Source organism: Schistocerca piceifrons, chromosome 10 (assembly GCF_021461385.2).
Source record: "Schistocerca piceifrons isolate TAMUIC-IGC-003096 chromosome 10, iqSchPice1.1, whole genome shotgun sequence".
In the NCBI taxonomy this organism is placed as follows: Eukaryota; Metazoa; Arthropoda; class Insecta; order Orthoptera; family Acrididae; genus Schistocerca; species Schistocerca piceifrons.
This window is the reverse complement of record NC_060147.1, coordinates 67568702-67595746: the sequence shown is the minus strand read 5'-3', so window position 1 is coordinate 67595746 and position 27045 is coordinate 67568702. Positions and strand designations below refer to the sequence as shown.

The 27045-nt window shown below is 43.4% G+C and overlaps 1 long non-coding RNA gene across 1 annotated transcript; it reads left to right on the top strand.

The window, feature by feature from the left end:
* LOC124719113 lies at positions 1-27045 on the top strand. Its single transcript, XR_007005989.1, has 3 exons — positions 1-303; positions 1792-1873; positions 26772-27045. It is a non-coding gene; the product is annotated as an uncharacterized LOC124719113 (long non-coding RNA).

Sequence of the window (27045 nt, the reverse complement as noted above, 5' to 3'; positions counted from 1 at the left end):
CCGCACGCGCCGCCGCTGGCCTCCAGCCAGGCGGCCTCTAGCCCACACCCATCTGTCCCCTTCTCCAGAACGCCCGCTCCGGAACCGCCTCGCTTCCCGACTCCTCTGCCTACCTGTTTTCTCTTCCCGCGTCGCCGACGCAACCCGAGCCCACACACACACATCGTCTTGGCCGGCGGCCGCCTGGAGTGCGCTGTAAACTGAGCGAAGGACAGCCCGGTGACGTCAGGAGCTACGTCACTAGCCGCTGACAGCTGTCCCCGTTCGGCGCGTCGGCTCACGTGAACAGCTGATCGCGAGCAGGTACGTTCTGCGCTGCGCGCTTTCCTCTTGTGTTGCGTCTGTGATCCGGAACAGTTGTCCCTCATTGTGACTATCTGAGCATTTATGTTTTACCGAAAACATCATACCACCTCCTACTTTTTCCATTAATTCTACTTCTACGAAACGATCAGATTGCAGATTAGGGCCCTGACATCCTATCCATAGTTGGACTGTTAGAGACAGAAAAACAATCTTACATTTCGTAAGGAGCAGTAACTGCACCTATCTCTGACACTTTTTAATCGAGTCAGGGACTCACGGAAGACTAAAAATACATATCGACAAACGGGGATTTGAACCCGTGTCCCAACGAATTCAAAATCAGTGCCTGGGAAGGTAGTATCCGGAGGATGGGGAACCTTTAATATAAAAATAGGTGCTCCCTGGTGAGGTACGTGCGAGAGTATCAGGCCATGGAGTTGACAGAACAATTACATGTGGTTAGGTGGTGTGGGGAGACTGATAGAAGGAACAGAACGGAACGACCTAGCTAAGTGAGATAAGTTGCTTATTTGTTCCAGTCACAGCTGGGAGATAATTCTGATTATCACTGGGGTTGCACCCTCCAGGTGCCACTTCCACATCTCTGGAGGATGGACCACAAGCTATGGTCACCCAGTGTCTCAACAGCGATACCCAAACGTTTAGGATACGCGTACAATTTGTAACTGTCGTGTGGGGTACAATGTATTACATTCAGTGCAAGATTTCTGTCTCTGCTAAGTTACCACTGACAGTAGAATGAATTGTGAATGAAAATCATTACCTGTACTTTTGTTGACGTAGACGGTATATAAGTATATAAAAATACGTGAACCCATTTTTGTAACCACGAAGCCAGCTTTGAATCTGAGTGAAGTCCTTATTCCGATACATCTCGCCTTTCTCTAGCATACTGTTTCAAGATTTTGTTTAATATGCCCTCATGCAAATATTGTTTTGCAAACTTGGTTAAGAGTCTTTCTCTACAAAATCAGGATTCCGTAGACCAGTCGCCTACATTACAATTATTCCGTTTACTCGGAAACATTTCCCAGTGGATCGCACAAAACGAAAACAGTTATGAATGAGTGATCGGACTACAGTATGCATAGTCTAAGGATATGATGTTTGTCGTACAGGGGGAAAGAAGAATTAACTTCTGTTACCCGTAAATATTGGTGGAAAATGATATTTGTTCGCGTTTGTCTAGGTGATACTGACAACGTATATCTTACACTGTTTTGTTTCACAGCACAAGGTATAGCTTGTACTATTGCATCAGATTTGGTATATGACTACATGCGTGACAATGATGTGAGTGAAGCCATAACGCCTTGCAATATGCCTGATCCAAAACTGTTATACACGCGACGAAACAATTTCTTAAGTTGACAGCAATTAATTACAGTAATGCTGAGCAGACAAATTCGCACCTGTGACTTTGTGCGTTCTTCCGCAAGCTGCAGTTTATTGTTTCTTTTTCAGAATTGGCCATATGGATAGCAAGTGCTGCCGATACACCGATTTCTTCTGTACGGCAACGGTTGTGATAAGTTTGGAAAAGCGAGTAAGTAGTAAGATTTCTATTTGCTCTCTTTGTTGAACTTCCAGCTGAAGTAATTAATCGAAAGTCAAATTAAATGAATTTTAGCTTATTTTTCTACCTCCCTCCCTGTGTATGACGGTGGTTGTGATCTGGCTAAGCAGGAAGACAAAGTGAAGGGGTCAACGAAAAAAAGTGCTAGCCCACAAGAGCGTATTTTAAGCTATTGCATGTTATGTGTTTGGTTAAATTCAAGACAAGAATATAAATTCAATACGACAAAGCACTCTATATACTAGATGTTGCTTTCTAGCAATGCAGAGAGAATTATTACTTGTCAGCATGTGCTGTTTTGGAACACGCAATAGATAAAGTGGTCAATCTAATCCTTACTAATTATAGGGTTAACACTTTCTTCCACTGCTGTTTTCAATTCCTACATACAGAGTATAAAAGCTGCAAAATTAAACATAAGGTATCAAAAACTGAGATGGCCTCCAAGGCTTTCGATGCGCCTAAGTTAAGTTTTAATGTCTGAGTACAGTTACAGAATTGTTTTAGATTAATGTGTGTGAAATGTAAGAAAAATTCATTTGCAAACAGGATATCTCCTAGAAGTGAGAAGTTACAACTTTGCAGTGCTAGAGAAACTAGACAACCATCATGACTGTGCAATGCTGGTAAAAGTTATTCAAGCGATCAGTCACTAAGAATATGTTATCAAAGTGTTATTAATATTACAAAAAGTCTGCAGTAGCTATTATTTGTAAATATTGTCTAAAAAGAAGTTTGCTAGTAAAGTTTACTATTTGGCGAGGCAAGAGTACTTCCAGAGGTGCAATGTAAGCATGGAAAAAGTTTAGCAATAGGTGCTTTTCTCGCACATGGTAAAGGAATATCTAAGAGATAATCTTAGTCCTCTCTGATAATGTTTCTATAGCCAAAATAAACAGTGAACATAAGTAATGCACATCTGCAGGAAAAGAAATGTTAAAATTACCTGAAGAATGGATTCAAGAATCTCTAAAGTATACAAATAAAATTAACATATTCTGAGTGACTGCAGTTTATTTTAATGTCTCAGTGACAAAGATTGCCTTAACTTGAGTGAGACAATGTAAATATATACAGAACAGTTTTCCTGTAAATTATATGTATTGTATTATTTAAGGGGCTTTTTACGTGTAAGAAGAACATATGCATTTTCCATTGTAACTGCTTCAGAGGTCATCTATGATGTACAATGTATGTTTTGAAAGTTAGAGTTTCAAGTATTCCTGAGTTTATAAATAACAGTAGATACGAGGACATATTTTTATCTTTGAATTGGCTTTTGAGGTACTTAGCTTGTAAACAACCTCTAAGATTCATTTGAACCCAGTGAACTAATCGTGCGCAACATTTAAAAATTGCAATTACTGCAGGAATAAGAAATTTGAGTCTCTCTTTGTGTAAATATGTGAATATCTATTCAGATAAGGTATTGTCTTTTTATAGTCATCTCAAGATGATTTTTTTCCATCATTTTCCTTCAAAACTGCGATAGTCTGTAGAATGCACTTTATTTTCGAAATGTAATTAACGCTTATCTTGCATACACTTGTGAGTAATCCAGACAATTTTGTGTAACTGTGAAAATATGAAGTAGTCACCTGTGAACAGATAACTCAGATACTGTCTGCAGTAACTGGTAAACGATAGAGGTTCTTAAGCGAGAAAACAGAAGGGAGTTGGCGATATGATGCTGTGAAGAACGAGTTAGCATCAGATGTGCTTTTGTGCAAATTGTCCGATGTTACTCTCTCCATCTGGAATGAAGTACAGCATTTCTCCTAGTCGATTAAAAAAATTACAATTTAAACTGGTCTACACAAATGCGAAAAACGATAAACGTAACTGTATCATAAATAATCTACTGAAATGCTCTGCGGACTTACAATTTTAGTACAGTGTCAATACTGAATTTCTTATGTGTGGCCACTGATAACAATACAATCATTTGTAGTATAACATTATAGCGAAAACTGTAAGTTTAGTTTTGCAAATAAGTACTCCGTTACTCCAGGGACTATGTTAAAACTTGCCGATGTCATGACGGCAAATTTTCATTGACACTTGAGTACAGTAACTTCATTAACATACCGTATCAGGACTTTTAACATACATTTTTCCGTAAATTCATTCTTTCCTTTGATTTCTCCACATTTGTAGTATACTTTACATATCACAACCCACAATTCTAGGCTAGTTGAGTTTAATAACAACGTTAGTACACCTTCAATGTAAGCACCTAGTTCATTGTTCCCGTATTCTGTGTATTCAAACGATTATACAGGAAGGAGATCTACCATCACACATATATCATAGTTTCTCTTAAACATCGCTTCGGCATTTGTTTTCTGTTTACACAGTGCCGGCATGGCCTCATCGCTGACGGTTCTAATCGCTCGTATATAGCTAAGAATTATGTGGAATCTGCATTCCAGTCAAACGTTAACCTGCTTGGTTCCAGTGAAGTTCAGCATTTCAAACTATTTTTCATATACAAAGAAGAATAAAGTTAATCGTTTTGAAATATAGCCACACAAATAACGGAAAACGGCGTAATGAAATGCTTTGTTACATTTTTCCGAGTCATATTTCACACGCTCTTTCTTAGGAGAGGTATGGGAGGCGATGTGTAGTTTTCACTGGGAACTAACTAACTTTGGTCAAAATTAATGAAATGTATACATTGGGTTTCGCTCCATAAGATTTGCTCTTCAGCGCTGCGTCTTTAGTCAGAAATTTCTTTAGTCAGAAGTTCTGATAATTTTACGTGGAGCGTCTTCCTTGGTATTACCAATGAAATGCCTGAAGGGAGACTTCTTACGGCGAATTACTCACTCTCCACTTATCACTCATTTCTCTTAGAGAAACTGAACCTCATGCTATAGGTTGCAGGTAACTGTAGTTGGCAGGTTAATTTAAAATCCTGGCATCGGCTGACGAATCAGTCCATAATTTGTTAGTGACTCATTTTGTATCCGGTCACGTAACTACTGTTCACAAAACGGCTTCCAAGGTGTTTTCCGTTAATACTACTTTCACAAACCGACACTTATCTTTAGCACTGTTCAAACAGCTGTAAATTACTTTCCACTTTATGAGATAATGATTTACTTAATGCCAGGTCTTGGAAGCTGCGGAAAACGAAGGACTGTTAATATACTTGCAGGCGCGTTTTCAATCTTGTGCTACATTCGCAATTCATCAGTGAGCTATATTCAGTGCCTTCTGACTTGAAAATGAACGCTTAGAAGTTTCGAAATATGATTCCGCAAGATTGAAATGTCTTTTTCCAAGTGTCTCCGAATCTAGATGTTGTACCGTGGCTGTTAGAGAAGACGTGTCACCGTTTTCCCTCCTTTCTTCGAGCTCAAAAGGGACAGTCAACAAAATCATTAAGAAGAAAGTAACAATCGTCTATGTGAAAAATACTACCAGTAGCTGTATAACGCTTGTTAAAATTTTCACTGTCCCGTTAGCCAGCTATCGAGTGACTGCAGGCTCATCACTAGATGTGGGGTATTTAAAGGAAATTTTTCCACTGCACGAGGTGTGGATGAAGTCACTGGGATTATAGTGCTACTGAAAGTAACGGCATTTCTATTGTATAGAATTACTGAAGGTGACTAACAGAAAAGTAAAAACATCGTAAACTGTCTGACTGTAACGTACACGCAACGCGTATTAAATTCTGCGTCGAGATACTGAAGGAGAAACGAACGCTTCGGATTTAGTTACTGTTTTTGAATGGTATCTCTGCGGTCCGAAACTATGTGACAGTACAGAAAGTGACAAAGAGTTGACAATAGAGAACGAGGCAAAAGAATCATCGAACCAGATTCAAAGAAAATTTTAAGTCCTCTCGAACGTGTGGTCGTCACAGATTGGGATTCACCAAGAGTGGGACAAGAGATCGACCCGTGTCGTTTCCCAAGGAAACCTTTGTTGCGCCTTAAGCAGTTTAGAGGAAAGAAGGGTACAACATTAACCTCCGTGGTGGAACGAGGATCTGATCCCACTTCCTCCCCAATGCAACACGTTAATCAGCGCATCGATTCGACCATTCGCGCTCGATTTATCCAATGAGTGCAGTATGATCTGGGCCGCTCGCAAAGTTCAGTAATACTGAAATACACGGCGGACCACTGTTACTTCGCACGTAGGCCTAATCTCGTTAGCAAACTACTTACCTCATCGGTTTTCTGACTGATCTGAAGCGGTCCGCCATAAATTCCTCTCCTGTTCCAACCTCGAGGTAGCACGTACTGAATTCCTGTTTATGTCTTTCCCTGTAGTTTTTTTTCCATCTACGACACCCTCTAGTAACATCGAAATTACTTCATGATGTCATAACATACACCCCATCATTGAGACCTTTGTTCTCGTCAGTCCTTTCCCGCGCACAACGTTCTCAGTTATTAACTGATCTGCTGTCTTCATTTTCGGTGTCTTTCAGCACCAGCACATCTCACACTCTCCGGTCCTCTTCTCTCTGTGTTTTCCCACGGCTCGTGTTTCATATCCGCAATTCTTTGCCCTAGACACACATACTCAGAAAGCTCTGAAGGCAATTCCTTACAGATACAAATTATATGTCGTTAATACAGGTATCTTCATTTGATTCGGCACACTGATGCCAATGATCAAAGGTGCTTCTTCTGTCTTAGAGGGTAGTCTTCCATCTCAGCCATGTCCGCTCGTCCGACGCCTTCGCCAAGGCCATTCGCAGAAGAAGACTCACTCCTTATACTTAAGAAAAAGACATTCTTCTATACCCCGTCAGCTGCTCTATGAACTTTGTTGAAATTTGCTACTTTTCGCAGTCCACATGGGCCATGTACTACAGTGGACAAAAATTGTTTTAACATCTTGCATTATGACGTAGCAAACATAAATGACTCGATAATAACTTAAATAGGCAAAAATCAGTATTTGTACCGGAAGCTGTAAGATTCTCCTTACGAACTTCTACGATTTCTAGAAAGGACTGAGTAAATAATATTTTGAATTGGAATCCATGTCCAGAAACGTACCATTACCGTGGGACAACCATTTGAAAAGATGGTGGTAACGGCACCTAGTAATTTACTAGGCTTGAACCAGTAAACCACTTGTTTTAGAATTCTACGTATAATAACGGAAGAAACAAAAAGGAACGCAATCAGTTTTCACAAACACTGCTGTTCACAGTTAAAATCCTCTCCTTGCAGAACCACAGACACCGCTGCTGACGGTGGAGGTACCATTTCTCGAAGCCGTTGCGTAATTGTAGCGAAAAGGGTATGCTATGGAGTCAGACATCGTGGAGAACTCTCTTGATAAAGGCAACGAGCAGGTCTTTCTTTACCGTCGGCTTCGCTATTCAGAAGGACCACGTCTGTGTGTTCTGCAAACATGTACTCAGCCACTCACAGACGCGTGAATGAGTCTCGAGCCACGTCGGAGAGGTATGACAGACGTCAAATGACGTAAGACAACCCGACGTAATCACCCCAGCCCCCACTATGACTACCCTATTACATAGCTACCTAGCAAACATGTTTGGAAATGGGTTCCAATTCAAAATATTGTCTATTCAGTCCCCTCTCCTAGTCCTAGAAGCTTGTAAGGGGAATTTTGGAACAACCGGTTTAGACCAATATCAGTGCCACTGAAACGACCTTTTATCGTGTTCCCAAAGAAGGTCATTGAACGCATCAGCTGATTGTGGGCATAAATATCCAGTTGACCCATCACCGCTGTCGAGCAGCATGTTGCAAAAAATATCACTTCTTAACGTACCCAGTCCCATTATTCAAAATATAAGGAGTGGCTGGTATTGAACCCGAGACTCAGGACGTTCGGAGTTCAAGACGTTACGCCTACACGACAGAGACCCTCAAATAAATGTTGTAACTACTGCGAATCTGTCATTTGAAGTACCCTAAGACTGAGCCTGTATGATCCTCCGACTAGGAAACGCAACTCTAAAGCTCCGATTGGTATTCGTACGGAATGGTCTGGCTTCCTTTGTGACATTACGTGCTTTGCAAGTGGTACTATTAGTATTAAACAGCAGGACTCAGCAATCCTGAAACCCCGCCTTTCGACCAGGAGGAGGCAGTACTCCATGCAGAGAGTAGCACAGGGAATATGGGAAACAGAGTGAACTCTGGAGAGTTCTGTGACGCTCTAGAATTAGCGGCGCTGGCTGTACACGGGGGCGCGGGCACACAGTCGGCGCTATAGAGACGCCCCAGGCAGGCGCAAAAGCCCGGCGGACAATAGGCGCGCCGGCCACCCCCGGAACAGAGCAACAAAAGGCAGCCCCTAACAGCCTGCTGTAAATCAACCCCCCACTCCACCCCAACCCACCCGTGCTCACCCACCCCCCTCCACCCGCTAACGCTGCGGCTGCATCATGGCGCCGGTTCCCAGCATCCCCTGCTGCTCGCCACCTACCAAAATGGCCGCCCGAGTGTGCTTTATCTGATTCGTCGAAAAGGGGCGGTTGTCCCAGGGGGTGTCCAGACTCCGGCCATTCGCTCTGTTCATCGCCGGCGTTGCTGCAGAAGTTACTTTCTGTCTCTGAAACTCACGTGCGAACACACACACACACACACACACACACACACACACACACAAGGGCACACGCGCACACCAACTTTTACAGACACGAAAACTGCTTTGATTCCGACAGTTGCGACGGGCCAATACGGTACTTTTCCCGGGTAAATAGTTAACGGGCCACGTAATCTTCAAACCACTGTACAGTACTACAAAATGAGAGAAGGGAACTATACAAACAGATTCTGTTTTTCCTCTGATTCGAGGTAATCTGCCAATACTTCCTCTTCATACCGGACTAGCACTTACACCCGAGTTCCACTGCTATCAGTTACATATACTAACGCAGGTCATAGGATACCTCCTAATATCGTATCGGACTTTCCTTTTTCCAGAGTGGTGCAGCGGCTGTACGTGACATGGACTCAACAAATCGTTGGTAGTCCCCTTCAGAAATATTGAGACAAGCTGCATCTTCAGCCGTCCATAGTGAAGTATTTCCAGTGCAGGATTTTGTTCATGAAGTGACCTCTCGACTATGATCCATAAATATTAGATGGGATTCATGTTGGGCGATCTAGGTGGTGAAGTCTTTCGCTCGAACTGTCCAGAATGTTTTTCAAACCAGTTATGGTCCTGTGATATGGCACATCGTCGTCTGTTCTGTGTTTCGTAACATGAAGTCCACGAATGGCTGCAAATGGTCTGCAAGTAGCCGACAATAACAATTTACAATGAAAGTTCTATTCATCTGGACCAGGGGACCAAGTCCAATCCATGTAAACAAAGGCCGTACCTCTATGGAGTCACCACCAGTTTGCATAGTGCTTTGGATTGATGGCTTCGTGGTGCTTGCACCACACTCGAACCCTACCATCGGCTATTACCAAACAGAATCGGGACTCACCTAGGGAGGCCACAGTTTTGCAGTCGTCTAGGGTCCAACCGATATGGTGACGAACCCAGGCTATCAACAAAGGCACTCATGCCTGTCGTCTGATGCCACAGCCCATTAACGCCGAATTTCGCTGCGCTGTCCTAACGGCTACGTTCGTCGTACGTTCTGCATTGACTTATACGGTTATTTCACTCAGTGTCGCTTGTCTGTTAGCACTGACAGCTCTATAAAAAGGCCGCTGCTCTCGGTCGTTAAGTGAAGGCCGTCGTCCACTGCGTTGTTTGCGGGGAGAGGTAACGCCTAAAATTCCTTAAAGATTTAAAAAATTGAATGTCCCATGCGCTTAACTCGACTACCATTCGGCGTTCAGACTGTTTTAATCCCGTCGTGCGGCCATAATCACGTCGGAGACCTTTTCACATGAGCCAGCTGAGGACAAATGAGAGCTCCACCAAAGCACCGCGATTTTATACCTTGTGTACGCGATACTGCTGCCATCTGCGTATGTGCATGTCGCTGTCCCATGACTTTCGTCACCTCAGTGGATTTCAGTCTCTCTCTTCTCCCTAACAGCTACCTCTAGTATCGTGGAAGCTGTTCGGCAGTTTCTCAACAGATGGTCTGTCATCTTATTCCGTCCTCTAGGCAGTAGTTTGCAATTATTCCTTTCCTCTCCGACACTAAGGAAAATGACATTTCTTCGCAGTCCACCTAATTTTCTACATCCTTTTCTAGCACCTACATTTCAAACGATTTGGTTTCCTTTCTTCCGTTTTCTCCACATCCAAAATGCGGTAAAGTTTTGTAAGAACATGAAATGGAACGAACTGATACGCTCAGTCGTAGATGAAGTAGGTGTCGGTTTAGGTTCGTTGGTAGAATACTGAGGAAATGCGAAAATGCGATCAATCTTCGAAGTAGATTGTTTAAAAAACACTTGTGCTGAAGTCTGAGACTAACATAGGATACAGAACTTCTAGGGAAAGGGTAGCACGAATGTTTACAGGTTCGCTTGACCTACGCAAGGGCGTCACAGAGACAGTGAAAAACTGAACTGGCAGATGCTAGAAGGTGGATGCAAACTGTCCCGGGAAAACTTACAAAGTTTCAAAAGCCAGGCTACATACATTGGGAAGAAAAGATAAGAATACTAAGACGGCGGCCAGAGGTGTGTAAATAATCATTCGTCCCGTGCTTCGTACGTGTATGGAACAGGAATAGGCCCTAACAGAGACATGCGCTTCACAGCGGTTTTCAGATAAGGGCTTCACATGGAAATGTAGCTACTCCAAACTCTTTGAGTCACAAAAAGAACAAAATTCACTCGTTCTTTTATCACCTGTCCCATTTCCACTTGTTGCCTAAGCAACATATACAGCACCAGAAACAGGACAGTTGAGCAACCAACCTCGGGCAGGGGTACTGTAAAATCTAGCAGAGTTTCGGGAGACCAAAGCTTCGTTTTCTCTCACTGGATTTCTCGTGGAAGCCTTCTTTCCCGTTCGAATGAACTCAGCCGAGCGAACTTTTAGAATCATGAAATCAACGGAAGAAGCAAGATTAAAATCCCCATCGAATCAATCAGTTTTAGATTGTCCACAACTTTCCAAAAACAATTCGGAAGAATGCCGTGAGGGGGTCTTTGAAATGAACATGCCTTACTTCTTTCGTCACCCTTTTTCCGTTCCTAGATTCTGTTTCTCCTCTATCTTTATCGTCCTCGGCGGGTGGCCAAACTCTTTCCATCCATATTTCTTGGTAACAGCTTTACCGAACTGTGTCTCCGAATATCTTCGGCGTCCGCTGTCCGTAGTTATGTCACCTCAAACGCTGTATGCTTTGCCACTTTCCCGGAATCCTCCATCCAAATCCACCTTTCCATCAGTGTTTACAGCCACAGATCTCACATTCGAACTCCATTCCACACACCTTCGTTTTATTAAGCCTAGATCTTCAAGTTGTTTACCAAATATTCAAGTTATTTACCAAGTTTGAGAAATTCGTCAGCGATGCTGCAGTCGGATATTAGTGGATTTGTTTATTTGGCAGTTTGCTTTCCTTAATAGATTTCTTCTCTTTGCCAGTTCTACTGAAATTGGTGTGTATGCCTACATGAAAATGCGAGACGATTTCATTGATGATGTATTCTCGGGGTATCAGCTGAGACGTGGTGTCGTCGTGCAGTGCCGTTTTGACGCTTTTCCTACATGTCACCTTCAGACTACGCCCGAAGATGACGAGTACGAAATTAGTCAAAATGTCGCTGCACAACGACGCCTCGAGTCAGCCGATAATATGAGAACATCTCCAACTATCAACATTCACTCTGCGATTATAATTCCCATGAAGTTGATTCATTCATGCTCGAATACAAGTTGCTACTCAACGAACTTTGTTTTCAGGGCCTCCACGCCAAAAATATGTATGTGTCTGAAGACAGTTCCTCATTTTACTCCAAGGCCTCGCAACGCATCCTGTAGAAAGCAATATGTGTTACGAAGACGAACAATTTGATGGCGAACATCGACATACACTGTATTAATTGCTTGCTTCTGTTGCAGGAAAATTAGAGATCATTTTTTCTTAAATACGACATACACATCGAAGATTTCGTAACACTGTGTAATCCTGTTACACTGGTACTAGCGCGACCGCTAACTTATTGAACAACGACAGACGGCTGTATTGTAGATTCAAGACACCTGATTTTTCGGGCATGTTTCTTTTTCTAGTTTCTGCTACTGTTACATATAGCCACGGGAGACTTATACCTCCAAATAACCACCTGTATGGACAAATATGCCACAACTGCAAGTGACCATAACATGAGCTATTCAATTTCTCATTTGCACAGCCATTTCGTCGCCGTTGCTATACAGTCACTGTATTCACTCGGGTACTGTGCCAACAGTTATAGCAACAACAAAAACTCATTTCTTAAAGGAAAAAAAACATCGAGTAACAACAAAGTTCCTTTTGCCATTATAAAAAGTGATTTGTCAGCTGTAACCCCTCATTCGTTTTCCGGGAAACTACAAATCATTTCCCAACCAGCCAGAGAATCAAATTTCACTGCAAATATTTTTTTAGTATGTCTGCTAAGAGTTTTTCTTTTCGAACCAGATCCCCTGCTGATAAAATAAAACGATATTGAAACAGAACGTGATAATTCCACAACGAAGAGACCTGCTTGCTTAACTAATCCGACACAGTGCGGCTATCCCCCGAACGCGTAGCCACACGAAAAGATTTCCAGTCACTTAGCAATCCGGAGTAATTGGTTGCAAATGTGCGCTGCGAAGGCCTTTATCGATTACCATAAAGATGGCTGGGCGGCTCTCCGAACGATCAACAACGAGCAAGGAGTAATTATAAGGACGCGAAACAAAGAAAGACACATTCTGCGGAGGTAATTATAAATCCTTGAGAGCGACCGTAAATCATGGCGGAAAGTATTTTTAATTAAGTTCCCTCTAACGACCGTTCGAGGCCGATAGCAGTGTCCGGGCATTCCGGATCTCGAGACTGATTTACGATGCAACCCACCGCAGGTAATGAATGAGATAGAGGAAGTAATGGCGGCTTTTTATTGGTGTGGGGTCGAGATACGCCCGTAACCTTCGATGCGAGTCGTTCAGGGAAGTACTGCTACGACGCTTTGGACTAAAGACGAAAAATAAAAACAAATGACGTTTCTCCAGTGTTCTCTTTCCCGTTTAAAATTGCAACTGAGAGAGAAATAGGCAACGAATACTTTCCCGGGAAAAGTAAAATGATGATGTCTTTCATGGAAATGAGTTCAAAGCGACCACTGTTGTGTAGTTCAAATAGATAACCATGAAGGTAACGTTTCAGAGTGAGAGAGGAGAAAATCGACAACTTTGTAACATCGATTCAACACAAAAGTCATATGGAAATTTCTGGAAAATGCAACAAGGGCCTTTCTTGAAGACTGTAAGAGACCAGTTTCAGTCACATCTGTGGCCTCTGGCTCATGATCTCTTGGTTCCATAATGGAGAATTTGTTCACATGTAGGTCTCTTCTTTTCTCTTGCGGTCAATAAAATGAGATATAGTAGAAGCAATTTTCAGATGAATGTGTCACCTGACAATTTTAGAAGAATGTGTATTGTGCAGTGATTTAGTAGGCCGGAGTATAATAAATTTTCGAAACCTTCGTAGTCATCATTGGTCCTAAAACCGTCTTATACCAAAGTAGTAATGTAGCCTAGATCTATTGCTTTCGTTGAGGAATGCACTGAAGAGCTTCCTTGAAGCGTATTGCACATGTTTACAGTGTTCTACTGTCGCCGTATCACATTTACAATGTCATAACAAGCGCCCCTGAAGTCTTTAACATTGTCCTTTTTTTTATCACCAATATTTCCTTCACACCTCATCTCGTCGATACTAACGTAAATCTGCCTACAGATATAGTGTCATTTCTTAGAACTTGTTACTTTATTTGACGATTGTAGAACCATCCAGTACAATCAAATTAACTCGAGAAAGCAATGCACATTTCGCAAGCAGCTGTAAAACGTATGGTGAAGGTTCTTCTCACAAAAATTATTAACGGTATTTCCTGCCCCATTCGTTTATAGAACCAAAACTATAAAATGTATATTTGTACGTCAGCATACTTAGCCTTTATTCTCCGCATTAGTCTCAGGTGGCTGAGAACACACAATAGCTTTACGCTGTTTGCAACGGTGTTTCTCTGAACTGGCGTATGCGTGTTTTATACAATTTTGTGTTCCTAGAAATATCATCAACTTGACATAAACAAAGCTACTAATTCCGAGATTACGAAAGGACGGAACTACAGTCATGGGCAGAAATCACTGAGGAATACGATATGTGAATATCAGACGGTGACATTACGTTTCACGTTAACAAAATCGCGTTTACCGTTTCGGCCTGCGCAGCTTGTAGATTCTGCAGCTACACAGGAATGTTGGCTTACATGAGAAAAAGTAATGGAACGTTAAAGGTTGAAACCGTTTAGATGCAAAGATTATCGAGTACGTTTGTTTCGTCATCAGCATCACATCATAATCATTCCACGAAAAGCAGCACGATACACCGTTACCTATTTCCATTTCACGGACGAGATTGACATTCTAGTGGTCGAAACGTTCCGAGAAAATATATTTGTTGCTTCACAGTTCATACATAATAGCATTCGGTGATGCTTCACTGTAAGGTGAACAACTTTATGATTCAAGAGAAGAGGCGTACGTCAACTTTTATTTCTGCAAATAACAATAAAGCAGAAGTAACAGTGCTCGAGCGCAGTGATTCCTTCACGAGGCCCAGTTGAGCAATAAAATGAGACATAGTGTAAATAAGATTCATATGATAGGATATTTGACAATTTTAGACGATGATCGCACTGTGTCGCGGTATAAAAGTAAGTGGACGTTTTTGTTGTGATTCGGTGAGTTTGGGGTAGAGTAAGTGAGGTCGAAGAACTGAAATTTTCGATTTGTTACTACTCTCTCCGAAAATGGAAGGACTTAGAAGATTTAGGCTATTAAGCGCGCGCCCCTACACACACACACACACACACACACACACGCATACACACACACACTCGGTTGTTGTATCAATTTTTCTTTATTTGTGAGATCACAGTACCACATTGTAATATATTTGCAATCGCTTCCCTCACAATTGAAACATTTCTAAAATATGTGTAACTCTTTGTCTCCCAAGTATAAATATGCTTTCTATTTTTATGGACAAATGGAAATGATGAATACCGTTGCCAATAAAGTCCAGAAAAGGACCCAGATTTGTAAAGCTTAAGGCAAGAATGCATAGTTTTCTCAGTCGCAGTGATAATTTTTTTCCCCATTACGAAGATGATGGGAGGAATGGGTGTTGTAACCAACAGCCACCACTGTTTTGAAGTTTCGGCTGTAGTAGCAGGGTCAACTGTGCACTACTGCCTTAAGCTCAGCGGAACAGTTCTGTGTGTCAGCACCTATAAGTTCAGTACGCCACAGTTTATCGTCGCTGGACCGGAAGAGGAGAACAGAAACGCTGTCGGCTACTGGTGGCGGCGTTCACCACGATGGGAACCGTCTGTACGTATACTGAATGTATCCTGAGTGCTTGATATCCTTTCCGGTATACCTTCAGTATACGTAACAGGGGGTGGTGTCCCGGGTCTGCGAATGGAGATTTACCGGACTCGGCGGACCTCAAGCGTCTCCTTGTTTGGCTCTTCGGCGGTTTCTGCAGCATCCGAGTCAGCTCTGTGGAGTGGGGACGCAAGGTGACGAAACAGGCGCACCTGGCCGAGGTACAACAATAGCTGTGTAGTGCGGCAAACATTTTAGAGAATCTGTCTTTTTAAATCTGCTTAGTTTGGTAGCACTGCTTCTAAATCATGTGTTTAAATAGAACAAAGGTTGCATAAATTAGATATGTAGTCTAAACAGTTATGGGTTGGTACTAATATGTCAATGTTGTACGTCTTTTTCGTCTTGGACGCCCGATACTATACGTAAATCAGAATAACAAAGTGATCGACAGCTGAGCTGGGAAATTGGTGGTGGGCTATTGCTGGTCCGGCATACGTGAAGACTGCCCACTCATGCGGTTCCGTGCTGATTACGTTCCAATGTTGCCAGTTATCGCCCATTACTGAGTTCGCTTTGCAGGATCACAATAGACTTTACCGCTCTCATAAGTAATCGTACAACTGGCTCTACATATTCTCTAAAAGAAACATACTGCACTGAGAAACAAAGGGTCTAAGAAGAAATCACAACAATTACGCTACAAACCACAATTGTTGTGTTGCAGTAGCATAGCGACATGTAAACTGTGTGCAGGTGAGCGAGTGTGGCCAAGCCCCGTCCTCTGATTGGTTGTTGCTATAGTAGCTGTCAGTCACTTTGTTATTTCATTCCAGGTATAGGAAGATATAAAAATGAAATTGTTTTGCATAGCTGCTGGTAGAGCTTAACGCCAAGATGGAGACCTGAACAGAATCCATGGTCTAATGAAAACCGTTTTGGTACATTGGCCGTTGCGAGAGGGGCTTTTAGGAGGTTTTCCACGTTCGTTTAGGCAAATGCTGGGATGGTTCCGAATCTCCACCTCAGAAAATACGATACGCGTACAGTTAAAGTACGATAACACAAGCAACAAATTCTACACCATTCACAGGCGGTTAATGCACAGTTTTTCCCTCACTTTACTCACTATCATTAACATCTCTCCTCCCCCTTCGCCAAGCCCTGACTCCTTGAAGAGTTGAACTCCCTTGTAGGCTTATAAAACAACCTCAGATGTCAACTTACTCGACAAATCGAGAAAAAGTTTCGTAAAGGTTTGAAACTTTGTCTAAGGCTTATTCATAATCGTCTCAAATACTGGTTGAGTGTATTTTATGTAATTTCCGTGCTGTGATTTATGCTGCCTCAAGACATACATCCAGTTTCTATCTCTAATACATGTCTTATTATATTAAACTTTTAACGTGATAATATACCTATTGATGAGTATATAGTGCTAAATTTTTAAACTCTGTCAATGACTATGAAATACTCAAAATCAGTTTTTCCCCTCCCGAATTCATTAGATACGCAACCTGTAAATACGAGCAAGTGACAGTTTTAGCCTTTTAGGGGATGGACGAAAACATGGAAACACCTCAACGAGTTCGAGCTCGAACATAGACTCAGACGACTGCCTGGCCCGCAGCTTACCCTACTGCATTTCACCACGAACGGCACCTGTGGAATGTCCTCGAAGCTTTAAAATGCCAGTCGTGGTCACAAGTGTACTCAGTGTAGTCATGAGTGAATTATGGCGGAGCTAAGGGGATTCGAACGTGAGCAAACTGTCGATGCTCGTAACCGAGGTAGGCGCAGTGTTTGGTGTTTCAAGAGTCACCCTGTCGAAGGTTTATGCCGCATCATCCTTTAAGTCACATCGCGGGCAAAAATGTGTGTTGAGTGATCGTGACAGACGGTCCCTAAAGACGATTATGACGTCAGCTGCAAGAGTCACTCCAGGATTGTATGTCGGACTCGCGAACCCTGTCACACCAAGACAACACAAAGGGAGCTCCTTAATCTGTGGATTGCAGGGCAAGTTGTAATCGCAAAACTACTCGTCATTGATGCAAATGCCTGTAACAGCAAAAAGTGCTGTCGAAGCCATGAAACCTTGACTACAGAGCAAGGGAAAGGGCCATTTGGTTGGATGAGTTCAGTTTCAAGGATTATGCGAATATACTGCATGATCAGATCCATCCCATGTTACAGAGTTTGTTTCATAGTTGTGATGCTATTAAACATGAAAGGGCCACCGAAAGCTCGCATCGTCCAAGACTCATTTGGAGATCATGAGGATGAATTGCCCCCACACCACTGGCCGCCACAGTCGCCAAATATCAGTATCATTGGGCCTTTGTGGTCTACGTTTGGAGAGAAGGGTGCGTAATGACAGCTACCCATCCCCATTATCGTCGAGTGAACTTGCCGTCATATTGCAGGAAGAATGGTTTACGTTTCCACTGAAAAGCACAAGAAATCTGTACTTATCCATTCCGAGACGATTGGAAACTGCTTTGAATGCCGAAGAGCTTCCTACACCGTATTAGTCATGATTTTGTGTTGTGTGTTTCGTTTCCCCGTATTTTTGTCCACCAGCTGTCGTTGCCCTCGCCAGGACATTTCGCAGCAGCTGCCATGTCAGCTGGCGCCAGCAATCTCTGTAGTGCCTCTACAGTTGTGTAGAACTTCCGTTGCTCAGCATACAAGTTCCTCGTGTCTTTCAATTACAGCACTGTACTTGTCTGTAGATGGGCAGACAGTTTGAATCGGTTACGTTGAGTTCAGTGATAACTTACTCACTTTCGAATATGAACCTTTTATCATGGACCTTAACAGCAACTGAAGCAGCAAAATCTGACACCAACAGGAAACAGCAATACTTTATTACAAGAGGCGTACATGACCAAAATAAAGCCTTCCGTAACTCACGCAAAGAAGTTTACAATCCCTCCCGTGATTTTGTTTCTCCTGCAAAAGGTGACAAAAAGTTTACTCCTCCAGAAATATTTTGAGTGTTTTGTACCGTTACTTTTCGCATCCTGTAGGGAAGTGACATTTGCGGCACTGTTGCCGACATTTGTCACCTTATACATGTATCTGCGTTGTCAATTTAGACTACATGGAGAACACATGAATTCAAACGATTTTGCTGAAAACTCTATATTTACATTCTGCTGTCGCATTTGCAGTACTATGTCTATAAAAATGAGTGGCAGAACAAATGCTAGCAGGCTATGTTTGATTACGCGATCGGTGAAAAGTAACTGGATTCTGTGATAACCGTTAACTATTTGGGAGTATGATCCGGGGGTGATTTAATAAGTAACGACGACGTGAGGTTAGCTGTAGGAGACGTTTGGTTGTGACTGGTTGCAGGAGTCCAGACGAATGTAATGCACCCAAGGAGGAGGTTGTCTGCGGAAGACTCATTCGACTGCTCCTCGAGCAGAGATAGTCATTCAAGGAACATTTACGAGGTTGTATCAGTGAAGGAGACAGAAGTGACCCAACGGTTTCACTTAACACGCACGAGCGTGAAACCGAGGTACTCGTCCAAACCCAGAGCAGCAATCACTCCGGAAGAAGGAAAGTGCGTCTCAGAAAGCAGCACTGTAGAAATTCCAGGAGCACTCGTTGAAAGAATGATCAGTCATTATATTAGAAACCCGTTTGCTCCCCCCCCACCCCACCCCCGCACACACACTGATCTCGAAATGCTCTCTATAACAAGGAGAAATACACTGCTTGACAAAAGAAGTGAAAACTTCAGAAGTGTAAGAGGAAACAAAACTGGACTTCACAGGTTGAGAGGGTACGTACGGCTGTTCGGTGATTACAAACTCAAGTCAAATTTATGCAGAACTTGGCGGTATGTGCCCACTTACGTACGAGATTGCACTCCTCTGGTCTGGACTCACGGACAAATTGAATTGGGAAGGGTATCATATATCTTCTCACGAGACAAGCAGGCCCACAGCTGTTCTGACCTGTACGTGATATCCAGTGTCCTGCCACGGTGACAGAGCTGCTGTTCCAACTGGTCCCAGGCGTCTTCTACCGGGGCAAATCTGGAGACGTACTGACCATGTGAGTTCCTCAAGATCACATTGACAACGATAGAAGCTGAAGAAATAAATTAAAATTTGTGTCACAGTTGGGAGTTTAACCCGGGGCTCCTTGATTACTAGATACGAATGCTAACCATTATACCACCGAAACACTATGGCTGATATTGCTGCACGGACTACCCAAGTCCAATGTCCTCTTAGGTAGTCCGTTCAGCAATATCAGCCATAGTTTTGCGGTGGTATAATGGTCAGCATTCCTGTCTAGTAATCAAGGAGACCTGGGTTTGGGTCCTGACCAGGACACAAATTTTAATTCATTTCTTCCGCTTCCATCATTATTGTGGATGAAGAGAACACTCAAATGTCTCGAGGAAAATTTAATTATAAGATCACACAGACAGTCTATAGAGACACGTGCCATCTCTGGACGAGCACCGTCTTGTTGAGAACTAGCACCACAGTAGTGACGCTTGAAAAATAGAGTATGAAGACGCAGGATGTCCTTGATGTACCGTTGTGCCGTCAGAATTCCCTCAATCACTACCAGCCCTGACCTGAAGTCATAACCGATGGCTCCCCACATCCTGACACCGCTGTGGGTCTCCAAAAAAAAAACTGGAACGATGGGAACTCCTAGCACGTCTCCAACACACACCCGACTGTGATCGTCAGGGGGAGTGCGAAACAGCGACTCAACAGTGAACACGTTGCGACGCCAGCCATCAGCACTCAGAGTTCGAGTTTCCCTGTCGCGACAACGTTCCGATCGCAGTCGTGATCGGCGTTACCGGCAGCCTAGACGTAGGACGGTAATTCTCAAGACTGATTGCTATTAGTCTCCGATCAGTGTTGCGGGGAGACATAGAATGTCACTATATCTTTTCAGATGGAAGGTTCCCATATGAAGAGCTTACGATGCGCTTGGTGCAGTAATACGGCGTTGTTCTCTTGTGTTGGTTAGATACGGTCGACCGAAACGTTAACTATGACTGAGCCTGCCTCCAACATCCGAAGCAGTCCAACATCGGGCCACTGTTATACAGCGTAACACTCCACAAATTTGGATATTGCGCGATTTGACCAGTTGGCCATATGGAGACCTAGAATAACGCCCCTCCCAAACCCTTGTCAGTTGCTGATACCAGTACTTCACGGGAATACGCTGCAGATCTGTGTCGGTCATAGAGCTGATCACTCAACATCTGATGCTGTAGTGACTTGGCAAGACAGCCAAGCCACTCGGAGGTAGCCGAAAGGCACGCGTTTAGCTCACGCAGACTGGCGTGAGGTCTGGAACAGTTACGGGAATTAATAGTAGCAAATAAAGTACGTAGTTGATGTAATACTTAACTTAAATCCATAATTGGAGAACATCGCTCTTGTTGATACATCAATAATAATCTCAATATAAACTGGTAATGGCGCCTTGCTAGGTCGTAGCAAATGACGTAGCTGAAGGCTATGCTAACTATCGTCTCGGCAAATGAGAGCGTAATTTGTCAGTGAACCATCGCTAGCAAAGTCGGCTGTACAACTGGGGCGAGTGCTAGTCAGTCTCTCTAGACCTGCCGTGTGGCGGCGCTCGGTCTGCAATCACTGACAGTTGCGACACGCGGGTCCGACGTATACTAATGGACCGCGGCCGATTTAAAGGCTACCACCTAGCAAGTGTGGTGTCTGGCGGTGACACCACAGATGCTGTTCACGTCACTTATACACAGAGACAACAAAAGTCATGGCATACCTCAAAATACTGTGGTGGACTTCCTTCGCCTAGCGTAGCGCAGAAACTCGACTTGGCATGGACTCAACTAGTCGATGCAAGTCCCCTGGAGAAATATTGAGCCATGCCGCCTCTACAGCCATCCAAAATCGCGTAAGTGTTGCCGTTTCAGGATTTTGTCCACGAACTGACCTCTCAATTATATCCCAAAGATATTCGTTGAGATTCATGTCAGGCGAGCTGGATGGCCAAACCATTGACTGGAGTCGTCCAGAATGATTTTCAAACGAGTTACTAACGATTGTGGCCCTGTCAATGAGGCATCGTTGTTTGGAAACATTAAGTCCATCAATGGTTGCAAATTATCTCCAGCCAGCCGAACGTAACAGTATCCAGTCAATGATCGGCCCAATTGTTCCGCAAGACTGAGTCCATTCCATGAAAAAAAAAAAAAAAAAAGCCCACGCTATTATGGAGTCACCACCAAATTGCCCAGTGCATTCTTGACAACTTGGGTCCACTGCTTCGTAGTGTCTGCGCTACAGTCGAACCTTACTATCAGCGCATACCACCTGAAATCGGGACTCATCTAACCAAGCCACTGTTTTGCAGTCGTCAAGGGTCCAACTGACATGGTCAACAACCCAGTAGAGGCGTTAAAGGCGATGCCGTGCTGTTAGCAAAGGCACTCGCATCGGTCGTCTGCTGCCGTTACCTATTAACAACAAACTTCGTCACACTAACCTAACAGATACATTCTTCAAACGCCGTACACTGATTTCTGTGGTTATTTCACCCACTGCAGCTTGTCTGTTAGCACTGACAAACCTATGCAGACGCCGCTGCTTTCGGTCTGTAAGTGAAGGCCGTCGGCCACGGCACTGTCCGCGGTGACAGTTAATGCCTGAAATCTGCTATTCTCGGCACTCTCTTGATATTGTGGATCTCAGCATACTGAATTTCCTAACGATTTCCGAAATGTAGTGCCCCATGGGTCTAGCTCGAACTACCGCTCCGCATTCAAAGCGTGTTAGCTTCAGTCGTGCGGCCGTGGTCACGTCTGAAACATTTTCACATCAGTTACCTAGGTACAAATGACAACTTCGCGCTTTTATACCTTGTATAAGCGATACTACGGCCATTTGTTTATGTGCACATGACTATCCAGTGACTTTCGTCGCCTCGGTGAACACCGCACCAACCTGGTAGCAATAAACATGAACAATACTACCGCCCACTGCTGACTGTTCAATCACTGACAGAGGACTGGAGCCCTGATCACATCTTTAGTGTGTACGTGTACCAACTTATATTGACATCCGGTCATGTCTTCTGGGTGCTTAACTTCTTTTGCAGCTAATGTAAAAACTCATTCGGAGGCTAACCGAAAGTCTCGATCCAGAGAGGCGTCGTAGTTGCGACACAGCGGGTCTCATAGTAGGAAAGTCGCCGGTTAATTTTCTCATTCAGGTACTGAAAATGGTTCAAATGACTCTGAGCACTATGGGACTTAACATCTATGGCCATCAGTCCCCTAGAACTTAGAACTACTTAAACCTAACTAAGCTAAGGACAGCACACAACACCCAGTCATCACGAGGCAGAGAAAATCCCTGACCCCGCCTGGAATCGAACCCGGGAACCCGGGCGCGGGAAGCCAGAAAGCTACCGCACGACCACGAGCTGCGGACCCAGGTACCCAAGTCCCCCGTAATTTTTTTTATGCGGAAATGGTTCTTTTGGAGAGGACACATCCTGTTGCTACTCTATCCATCCCCAAGGAGAGCTTGGGCTAAGTCCCTAATGACCGCCTCGTCGACGGGACGTTAAAGCGTAACCTTCGTTTCCTGAAACCTCGAGTTGTAACAGGGAAACAGGAAAAGATAATGTTATCCAATGTACCTACCCGCAGTGGATGTAGATGTACAAGTGGAGGTGGAACGCCTGGCTTTTCTAATATTTCTCAACAGGAAATGAATACACCTATAATACTGCCCATTCTGTTTCTGCTATGTTTCTTTCAGTTTCCTTTTTCCACCGATATTATCTATGTTGATCGCGTTTTATTAAAAAACAAAAAAATGCGTTCTTGAACGTAACATAATCGTTAGTATATACATACATACATACATACAAGACATACAGATTCCTCTGCCGCAACACGGTGCATAGCAGATGGTACGTACTACCATGGCTTATCATCCCCTGACCTCTCCCAATCGAAAATGGTGCGAAGGAAAAATGACTAGATGCTTCCGTGTGACTCCATATTTCTCTGATTCGTACCCCAGGTCTTTCTCGAGATTACCCTCATGGCAGCAAAATCGTCCTTAAGTATGCCACAAGTGCCGTTTCTCTAAACGTCCTTCGTAGATTGTTATGGAGTTGGTGGTGTACAGCTTTAATGAATGTTAAGGATTACATAATGCAATTCACAGTTTTTAACTGTTTATTTTATTAGAGGCAATTGATTTCGATCTACCATCAGTCATCCTCGGGTCCAAAAACCATCTCAGCTATGCGTCTGAATAACTGGAATGACAATTTTCCGATGTCCGTTAATGTTAGTAGCTGTGTATTTGAGAAAAGTAATGACACTGATTTTTTATCTAACAATTTTTTTATTTTTTCAAACAACAATTCTGTGCCCTTCGAAGTAGTTCCTTTCGGCAGCTATATACCTGCGGGGTCTTCGTTCCCTGTCTTGGTGTGCCAGCGCTGTAACGCTTCAACTGGTTGTCCGTCACAGTCATGTGTATGTTCTCCAGAGTCCCAAAATGACATCATCCTCTATTTCGGGCAAAGAAAACGTCACAATGAGTGAGATTATGCCAATAGGGTGAGGAGAGGGGGGGGGGGGGCTGTGGAACAACAGGTATGTCTTTCGAGGTCAAAAATTCCGTGATGTAAGTGGCATGGGACGTCGGGGCGTTGTCATGGTGAAGCAACCACTTGGCTGCTCTGTCCAGCCTCTCTCGATTCACCCTTTTCCTGAGCATTTCAAGGACATCGTAGAACGCTTGTTGACAATTTGTCCTGGAGGAACAAATTCTTTATGCACGATACACGTACTGTCAAAAAAAGCAGTCAGCGTTGCTTTGATCTTCGATTTGCTCACTCTAGCTTCTTTCAGTCGAGGAGTGTCCCGTTGTAGACACTCCTCACTTTCCCACTTTGTTTCAGGACTGCACACGGAAATCCATGGATCACCACCTGTGGCCTCACAACTGAACCATTCGTGGTCATTGGCGATTCTCCGATTGTAATTCTGCTCAGTTGTGAGGTTTTTCGACGCTATTTGGCACAAATCTTCCACACGTGGAGACCGTCGATTAAAATTTGACGTACGGTGAATACGTTTAAGATTTATGGGTCACCCTTAATCCTTATAGATCAACTTTGGTCCGATCTCACAACACTCGCACAAGTTCAACGTTTCATCGGTCTTTGAAGGTCGCCCCAAGCGAGGTTCGTCTACAACGTATTCTCCACCCTCCAAAAATGATTTGCGCCAATGAAAAACTTGAACTCTTCATAATGAATGTTTCCCATACGCATCTTGAACTACTGACTTCCCAAGTTTAACTCCAAATTCGACGGCATAACGCTGCTCTAAATTCTGCTGTTCCATTTTCGTAACGCACAACAGTAACACATCTTCACTAATGGCACTCGCAAAAGTGACGTATTTAGTGAGTTGGCGCAGTGCTTAGCATACTGCATTCGCATTCGGGAGGATAACGGTTAAAATTCTCGTCCGGCCATGCTGACTTCGGTTTTCCTTGATTTCCCAAAATCGCTTCAGGTAAATACCGGGATGGTTCCTGTGGAAGGGCATGGCCGACTTCCTTCCCCATCCTTCCATAATCCGACGAGATCGATAACCTTGTTGTTTGTTCCCCTCCCCCAAATCAACCGAACAACCAAAAAATCACGTTGTGGCTGTACGGAGCTCAAACCTGGACTGGTCATTTGGAAGAGATGAACACACCAGTTTACACAAGTAGAACGATACAGCGCACCCGGATGGCTCGCAGTATTTCAGTCTCATTACTTTTCTCACACATCAGGTTCATTTAACCTCACCCACGTTACATATTTACAGCTACTATCAGTGATGGAGCAATGTACATACACGGACAGCTGTTATTCCAACTAAGCAAATGCATAGCTGAGATGGTTCTTTTACCGACGCACCTAATTTGTACGCCAGGTGAGTGAAATAGCCTCCTTGCCCAACTAACGTGTTCGTATGAATGTGAATGTGACCACCCCAAAGAAAATGATGAAAAAATGTTTTGTCACATAAGCTGCAACAAATGAGTGCAACAGTTTTACATTCACAGCGTTACTCAGTTCTCAGTCTAAACGTGTTTTTAACGTTTTTGAAGTTGCGTTCCGTTTTGGATGTCTTGACTCGAATTTCTTTATTGTGGTATAGTTCTCACCCGTTTATTTGTTGTTTTCATATGTGTGAGATGTCTATGTGGCACATCACCTGCTCCCACTATTCATCAAGTTTACGTGCGACGGTAACGTGTTCTTACTACATGACTTATTCTATAACCAATGTATACTACGACAACTGACGAGTCTACAGAAAGAGAACAAACGTTACAATGACTGGACGGACAGTTCACAATGTTATGGAATAAAAATAAATGGCACGAGAATGTTTTGAACAAAGCTCGTTCGCTTCGCAGTCCAACATCGTTCCACTACGCTCCACTTTGCACTTCTTTTCCTTGGACCGGTCATTGTTTCTAATTTGGTTTTTCTTTTTCACAGTTCAGTACATCTTCTTGTTTCCATGCTTGATCTACGTTCAGTTTTTGACGGGCTATTCAGTGGATCATCTTACCAGTAAATCTGAGGGGGATGTGTGAGGAGTTTCCCTTGTTAGAGAATTGTTTTTCCTGAGCATCTGCATTAACCTACAATTTTCCAAATTCACAGCAAGGTGCGATCCTTCATACCAATTAGAAATTCTGTTCTGGTCATCCTGTATCCTACAACACTCTCTCAACGACAACACTACAGCATCATTAGCAACCAGTCGCAGATTGCTACCCATCCTGTGTGTGAAATCGTTTGTGTACATAGAGAGTAAGACGGGCCCTATCACGCCTCCCTGGGGCACTCAGGGTGATATCTTTATCTCTGATGAACGCGCTTTAAAGAGCGATATAGTCATATATTTTAGATTGTCCCGCCATTGTCCCCTCATTCGGCGTGTGAAAATAATCACTGGCCAGCAATGCAGACGTCTTTCCCAAGATATCTTTGAAACAAGACATTTTTTTTATTTAGAAATGCCATTGCAGCATATCCATTTCACAGTCTTATTCGCTGTTATCCGCCTTCTCCATTCTAACCCTCCGATGTCGCCGGCTGCCTGAGCTAGAAATGTACACCTCAAACACATGAATTTCATAATTCACATCTTTAGTAGTTAATCGCGACATATAATCTGTTCCATTCGTTTGTCACAATAGAGAAGTGATTACCCTTCCACATACATGTAAGAAATATTTACGTTATGTTTGGTTTTTTTATGTTTCAGATCGCCGATGTACGTGCTGAAGTCCGCTTGGAGTCAATATTCGTGACAACGGCCTCAGAGCGCCTCAAACATCGCGTCTCCGGCATACTGGTACATCTATGGTGGTAATCAGATACGTTTGTCGATTTGATTATGTGAAGAATGCCGAAAAAAATGCCCTGCCCTATTAATTTGAGTCCTCGGCTCCATTAGCAACATAAACTCCCACGCTGCATTATTAGAACGGTATGAAATAATCCATATGTCCTTCAAACTGAACAACGGTCTCCTTTTA